Genomic DNA, 7,638 nt, shown 5'->3' on the forward strand with positions numbered 1-7,638 from the left:
TGTCATCCACTTTTGATGACAGGTCATGATTTGTCTCAGGCCACTTGCTTTCTAGTTCTGTGAGAAAAGAAGGACCATGGATCCAGCTCAAATTTTAACGAACCTGTCACAAGTAAGTCCCCTGGATGCACAATCAGTCGGGTTCATTGAGGTATTGACGTACCTCCACTGTTGTGGTCTGGTTGACTCTCGTATAGTGGCAATTCTGTTAGCGACAAATGTTTTGAAACGAAGACCTTCGTTGTCAATATATTTCAAAACAGTGGTGCTGTCAGTCCAAAACACAGATTCATTCAACTCTAGTTCCAGTTCATCTTTCAGCATCTTGTCCGTTTTAACAGCAACAACTGCAGCAGTCAGCTCAATACGTGGAATGGTGGTCTGCTTCAATGGCGCCATGCGAGACTTCCCCATCATGAAGGTGCAATGTGCGAGTCCATCAGCATTTAACAATCTGAGGTATGAGACAACTCCATATCCCACCTCGCTAGCGTCTGAGAAGTGATGTAATTGTGCGGAAATGGAAACTCCAAAGTCAACTGGTTTTATACACCTTGGTACACTGAAGTCAGCCAAATGATTTAGCCCATGTAACCAGGCAATTCATTGCAAGTTTTTCTCTGCACAACTGCTGCATTAGAATCTTTGATGGCAATATTACAGGTGTGAGAAAGCCCAAAGGGTCATAGATGGAGCTTGTGACTGACAGGATTCCTCTTCTGGTTACAGGTTTTTCTTTCAAATTGATCTTGAATTTGAACACATCTGAATTGACACACCATAACACCCCTAATGCTCTCTGCAGGAAGTGCATCTTTGCTCAAATCCAACTCTCTTACATCTGCAACTCTTTCACTTTCCGGAACAATGCACGACTGTTGCTTGCCCATTTGGTAAGATGAAATCCTCCACTCGCACAAAGTTTTGTGAGATTATTGTGCAAAGGTGAGTACATAACTTTCCACTCGTTTCTTTGAGTTCATAGTGCTTAGCATCATGTCAATCTTTCTACCCTGGACATTCAACCGTCTTGCTAGTGCATCAGTACAAAAAGTTGCTGAGCTGCCTGGGTCCATAAAGGCATACACTTCCACACACATCACGTTTTTTGGACTTTATCTTGACTGGTACTATGGCAAGAACACAGTCATCTCCGGCCCCGGTGTAGGCACTTGTCTCATGAACTGAATTTGGTGACAGTACAGTGTGTTACAGTGAAGTTATTGAGTATTTTTCATAATATAAAATGAGCAAAAGTGTTTTGGGTTTTGCACTTTTCAGACGGTCCCTTCAGACGTGTATCTCCGCCACCTGCTCATAGAGACCAATTTATTATAAAGCACATTTGAGGAAAATTGGGTTGTTGTAGCTTGTTGTCTAGGTTACTATGATTGGAAGTAGCTGCATTTGTGTTTTAATAATGTTTAGCTCACGAGTTATTAATCCGGGAAGCTCGAATCTGTGAATATATTGCCAACTTTACTGAACTGCTTGACATAAGCACTGACTGCATTTCTTTATATTTGAGTCCAACAAGTTCAAACTCTAGGAGCTGCGCATTGTTTGTGTGCATTATTAACGTATGTTACTAACTGAAACACTACTGCCAGCCAGCGGGACATTAAAGAGGAAGTGTTTGTCCGAGCTCACAGCAAGGGAACGATTATAACTTTGCGAGGGAACGCAAACATCTTTGCATGGGAACGCAAACGTTTGGCGAGGGGAACGCAAAGTTTCTTGGGGGAATGCAAAAGTTTTGCGAGGGAACGCAAAAGATTTGAAAAAAAAAATTTTTTCCTCCCATCCCAAATTTTTTTTTCCACCAACACCTAAAGGTGCCCTAGAATTAAAAATGTAATTTACCTTGGCATAGTTAAATAACAAGAGTTCAGTAAATGTAAATGACATACAGTGAGTCTCAAACTCCATTGTTTCCTCCTTCTTATATAAATCTCATTTTTTGAGATCTCATTGTTTAAAAGACCTCTGAAGAACAGGCGAATCTCAACATAACACTGACTGTTACGTAACAGTCGGGGTGTACGCCCCCAATATTTGCATATGCCAGCTCATGTTCAAGCATTAGACAAGGGCATGGGCGTAGGTTTAGGGGGGGACGCTAGGTACTAGTCCCTATCAATATTTTGATATGACAAATTTGTCCCCACCAATATTTAGCAAGCTCCTTTGCACTGCTATTTGGATCGATTCTAAGGGCCAGGACGACGACAGTACAAGAAACGCCGTAATTTGATTGGCGGCGGGGTATCTTACAGGCTACACGCGCGGGCCGGAACTACTTTTGTGCTTGCACTAGCAGCGAACGGTTGGTGTGTGTGCGCGCGCGCGCATGTTGACGACGCCGACGGTAAGTTACCAGGGCTGTCTCTCTGCCACATACAAAGGCCAGAGTAAAAACATTTTAATATTCCGTTTTAACTATAATTAGCTAGCCCCACAAATAAACTAGCAGTAGTGACTGACCAGGCTTTCAAATGCAGATTCTACTGTGGAAAATAGTATTAACTGGTGATAGTATGTGTTACCCAGGATGATAGAATGCTACATTAGCAAGTAACTGAATGTCAATTAGCCAACAGTGTTTTTTGTAAGTATAAATAGGCTATTAACGTAGCCTATAGTAAATTATGTTTGTTTTTTAATAAACCGTATGGTTGTTCAGCATTTCACATTCCCAGGTATTAACGTGAGTGTACTGGAGGGTAAATAGTGTTTAGAAAAAGGTTATTATATTTATTTATTTTTCCTTGTGGCAGAATATTTTTTGTTAGTGTAATTACTAATGTACATAATTTCTGTTAATAAAATGTTTGGTTGTGCAACATTACACAGTCTCAGGTTTTTATTTTTATTTTTTGAGAGTGCTGCAGTGCTTTGAGGGGGGGGTGGGGGGGTTGGGGGGGTTTGGGGGGTGTCGTGGGGTGTCCCCACCAAAGCTGAGACCAAACCTACGCCCATGGACAAGGGCAAGCAAGGACAACAGCGAAAAATGGCAGATGGAGTGATAATAACTGACATGATCCTTGATAACATGATATTTTTAGTGATATTTGTAAATTGTCTTTCTAAATGTTTCTTTAGCATGTTGCTAATGTACTGTTAAATATGGTTAAAGTTACCATTGTTTCTTACTGTTTTCACGGAGACAAGAGAGTCGTCGCTATTTTCATTATTAAACACTTGCAGTCTGTATAATTCATAAACACAACTTCATTCTTTATAAATCTCTCCAACAGTGTAGCATTAGCCGTTAGCCACGGATCACAGCCTCAAATTCATTCAGAATCAAATGTAGACATCCAAATAAATACTATACTCACATAATCCGACGCATGCATGCAGTATGCATGACGAATACTTTGTAAAGATCCATTTTGAGGGTTATATTAGCTGTGTAAACTTTGTTTATGCACTGTTTAAGGCAAGCGCGAGCTCTGTGGGCAGGGAGAGTGAGCATTTAAAGGGGCCGCAACCTGAATCAGCGCATTTCTAATTATGCCCCAAAACAGGCAGTTAAAAAAATTAATAAAAAAAAATCTATGGGATATTTTGAGCTGAAACTTCACAGACACATTCAGGGGACACCTTAGACTTACATCTTGTAAAAAAACGTTCGATGGCACCTTTAAAATTTCCTTCCTTCCTATTTTTTTCCACCACCACATCCCTTTAGGGGCTCTGTAATTTTGTTGTTGAGTTTTTCTTCCAAACCCTGTCAGTTGGCGTCTTGCGTTCAGACCGCTTAATCACATTGTCATCGTCTTTGTTGTCCGCAATTTTGTGAAACTTCAAAGCGTGTTAAAATTTACTCAACATTCAATCATTACTCCACTGAACACATACTGCACAACGTTGCTTGTCTAACTTCACTGTATGGTCTTCCATAAACGTGCATCAGTAAAGTGCGCACTTGCAATAACTCCTCTTAGTTTAAACAACGGAGAAAGCTTTTGACTTACATATACGGAACATGTGAATGTCTTTTAGTTATTCCACAAGTTTTGACGCGTTTCTTCTTATTTTGTATTCATCACACGAAGTCCATAATTTCCTTTATCAGGGTTATTCAATTTATGCTATCTCAATTAAGACACGGTCAAAAGCTTTGTGTTCTCCCACGTTTGTCTGAACTTATTGCATGTGCGTCACTATCTTTTCGCATGCATTACCATAAAATGATGTCACTGAACATGCGCAGTAAGAACACATAAACCAAATAAATATAGGCCTATTCAACAATAAATTACTTATTAATCAAAACAATTATTGAACTAAATTTACATAATAAAAGTGTGAAAATATAAAATTGTGAAATATGAAATGTGGCGAGGGGGGCGTGGTTCAGCGAGGTCTGCAACCGGAGAGAATAGCAGGAGACGCGTGGTAAGTGAGCGGGTTGAATACAAATCACGAACACCTGTTTCTCATTCCAGTGATTGGCGCGGAGACAGGACAAAACGCCGTGAGAAGCAGGAGTGTGTGAGAGAGAGGGGAACTGTTGACTGAGTCGGGTCGAGGTTCGCGGAGTGAAGCCCTTGTGGATGGTGTAAACCAAACTTGGAGAGAAGCCCTTGTGGATAGCGTATGCCGAACCTGGAGTGAAGCCTTTTGTGGATTGTTTATTTCCGTTGTTGTGCGTTGCACAGTCTTTCTGTTGAACCGTTTTGATATTCAATAAAGACTCAGTCAGCAGTTGTTCGTCGTCCCTGACCTCTTCCTTCCCCCACTACGAACTTAAGTCTACTACACTGGTGCCAAAACCCGGGAAGGAAGACGGTGAGCACGTCGCCATGCAATCTTCGTCCTCCGCCACATTTGCAGACATCATCGCGTCCCTCGCGGTCCTGCACCGCGAACAACAACAGGCCCTGCTGGAGTTAAGAGGCGACCAGGAGCGGTGTTTCCAAGCCATTCTACGAACCCAGCAGGAGGACCGCGAGGCGTTCCGGAGCTGGATTGACCGGGAGGTTCCCCGGGGGCCCACCGAACAGCCCACCGAACAGCTCGCTGTGCCGGTCCACCTGCCCTTAAATAAGATGGGCCCACTGGATGACCCAGAAGTGTTCTTAGACCTCTTCGAGAGATCCGCGGAGGCGTGTAAATGGACCAGTGGTCGATGAGGCTGGTCCCGCTCCTCTCAGGAGAAGCACAGGTGGCCGCACAACAGCTCCCCATTCCGAACCTTTTGGTCTATGAAGACCTACGGCGGGCCATCGTCCAGCGGGTCGGTCGGACCCCAGAGCAGCACCGACAGCGCTTTCACTCCCTCGACCTGGGTGAGTCCGGCCGGCCCTTCACGTTGGCCCAGCAGCTCCGGGACTCGTGCCGCAAATGGTTGCTGGCTGAGGGAAGCGACGTGGACCTGGTCGTCGATCGCGTGGTGCTGGAGCAATTCATCACTCGGCTCCCGAAGAAGACGGCCGAGTGGGTCCAGTGCCAACGCCCCACATCGCTGTACTCAGCCATCCAACTGGCGGAGGATCATCTGGTGGCGTGCCAAGGGGGCGGCGAACCCCTTCCAGCTGCCTCTCTCTCTCCCTCTCTTTTGTCCCCCTCTCTCTCTAGACCTGTCCCTCTTCCTAGGTCTCGTCCGCCCGGCCCACCGAGGGCAGGGCGGAACGGGACAGGCACCTTCCTATGGACCCAGAGCCCAGGGGGGCGGGACTCCCTGCTGCCGGGACGGACCCCGCTCCTGCTTCTCCCCTCTCTCCGCGCCATCTATTCAGCCCACTCTCTGCCACTGGAGCGGCGGGCAAGTCTGGGCCGGCCTGTTGGCGGTGCGGAGATCCGGATCATTTTGTGGATAAATGTCCGGTTATGGAGGTCGGGACGGTGATCCGGGTCCCTGACGATCCACAGGCCGCCCCTGGTCAGGCTGGCGGGTACCAAATACCTGTGAGTATCAAGGGGGGAACCTATCAGGCTTTGGTGGACTCGGGCTGTAACCAAACCTCTCTCCATCAAAGCCTGATTTCATCTGGGGCATTGGATACAGGCCGCATAGTTGGGGTTCGGTGTGTGCACTGTTTCGCTTAATCTCCCGGGTGGGGATTCCAAAAGACATCCTCACTGATCAAGGCACGGCGTTTATGTCACGCACGTTACGCGAACTGTACGAATTATTGGGCATTAAATCGGTTCGTACCAGCGTCTTTCACCCACAAACGGACAGGCTGGTCGAACGTTTTAATCGCACGCTTAAATCCACGATTCGTAAGTTCGTTCAAGAGAACGCCAAAAATTGGGATAAGTGGTTAGAACCTCTGTTATTCGCAGTGCGAGAGGTCCCGCAAGCCTCCACGGGGTTTTCCCCCTTTGAGCTCCTCTTTGGGCGCCAGCCCCGTGGGGTGCTGGATGTCCTCAGGGAAACTTGGGAGGACGGACCATCTCAGGTCAAAAATGAAACTCAGTATGTGCTGGACTTGAGATCAAAACTCCACACTTTGGGGCGGCTATCAATGGAGAATTTGTTACAGGCCCAGCACAGACAGAGCCAACTTTATAACAGACGTTCTAACTTACGTAAATTCGCACCGGGAGAAAAAGTGCTTGCATTGCTCCCTACTTCCAGTTCGAAATTACTTGCAAAGTGGCAAGGACCCTTTGAGGTCACACGGCAAGTGGGCGAGCTCGATTACGAGGTGGTACGGTCCGACAGGAGGGGGGTACGTCAAATCTATCACCTCAACCTCCTAAAAAAATGGAATGAGGAAGAATCAGTGATGCTGGCGACGGTGATTAGCGGGGAGGATGATCTTGGACCAGAGGCGAATGTAAAAACTCAATCTCTCGCTCTGGTCCCGGGGGGAGATCACCTCTCGCCCTCCCAGCTAACTGATTTATCCAAATTGCAAACAAAATTTGCAGACGTGTTCTCTCCCCTGCCGGGACGTACCAACCTCATTCAGCACCATGTCGAGACGGAGCCGGGCGTGGTTGTTCGCAGCCGGCCGTATAGGTTACCTGAACACAAAAAAAAGGTAGTTCAGGACGAATTAGAGGCAATGCTGAAAATGGGAGTAATAGAAGAGTCCAGCAGTAACTGGGCGAGCCCGATAGTTTTGGTTCCTAAGACCGGTGGCTCGGTTCGTTTCTGCATGGACTATCGCAGGGTGAATGCAGTGTCGAAATTCGACGCGTATCCAATGCCGCGGGTGGACGAGTTGCTTGACCGGCTAGGTGCGGCTCGATTTTATTCGACACTGGACTTAACGAAAGGGTACTGGCAGATCCCCTTGTCGCCTTTATCCAAAGAAAAGACAGCTTTTACAACGCCGTTCTGATTACACCAATTCGTTACGCTTCCGTTCGGGCTGTTCGGGGCACCGGCCACCTTTCAGCGACTCATGGATAAAATTCTCCGGCCCCATGCTGCATATGCGGCTGCCTATCTGGATGATATTATTATCTATAGTAATGATTGGCAGCGGCATATGCAGCATGTGAGAGCCGTCCTGAGATCGCTGAGAGCGGCTGGGCTCACGGCCAACCCGAAGAAGTGTGCAATTGGGCGCATGGAAGTAAGGTATCTGGGCTTCCACTTGGGGCATGGGCAGGTGCGTCCCCAAATTGACAAGACGGCAGCGATTGCGACCTGTCCACGCCCCAACAACAAAA

General features: G+C 46.6%; 1 pseudogene; it reads right to left on the reverse strand.

Moving 5' to 3' along the window:
* Positions 1 to 87: 87 nt before the first annotated feature.
* Positions 88 to 814, reverse strand: LOC137029325 (uncharacterized; annotated as a pseudogene).
* Between the last annotated feature and the right edge of the window lie 6,824 nt (positions 815 to 7,638).

This window comes from Chanodichthys erythropterus, chromosome 2 (genome assembly GCF_024489055.1).
Source record: "Chanodichthys erythropterus isolate Z2021 chromosome 2, ASM2448905v1, whole genome shotgun sequence".
In the NCBI taxonomy this organism is placed as follows: Eukaryota; Metazoa; Chordata; class Actinopteri; order Cypriniformes; family Xenocyprididae; genus Chanodichthys; species Chanodichthys erythropterus.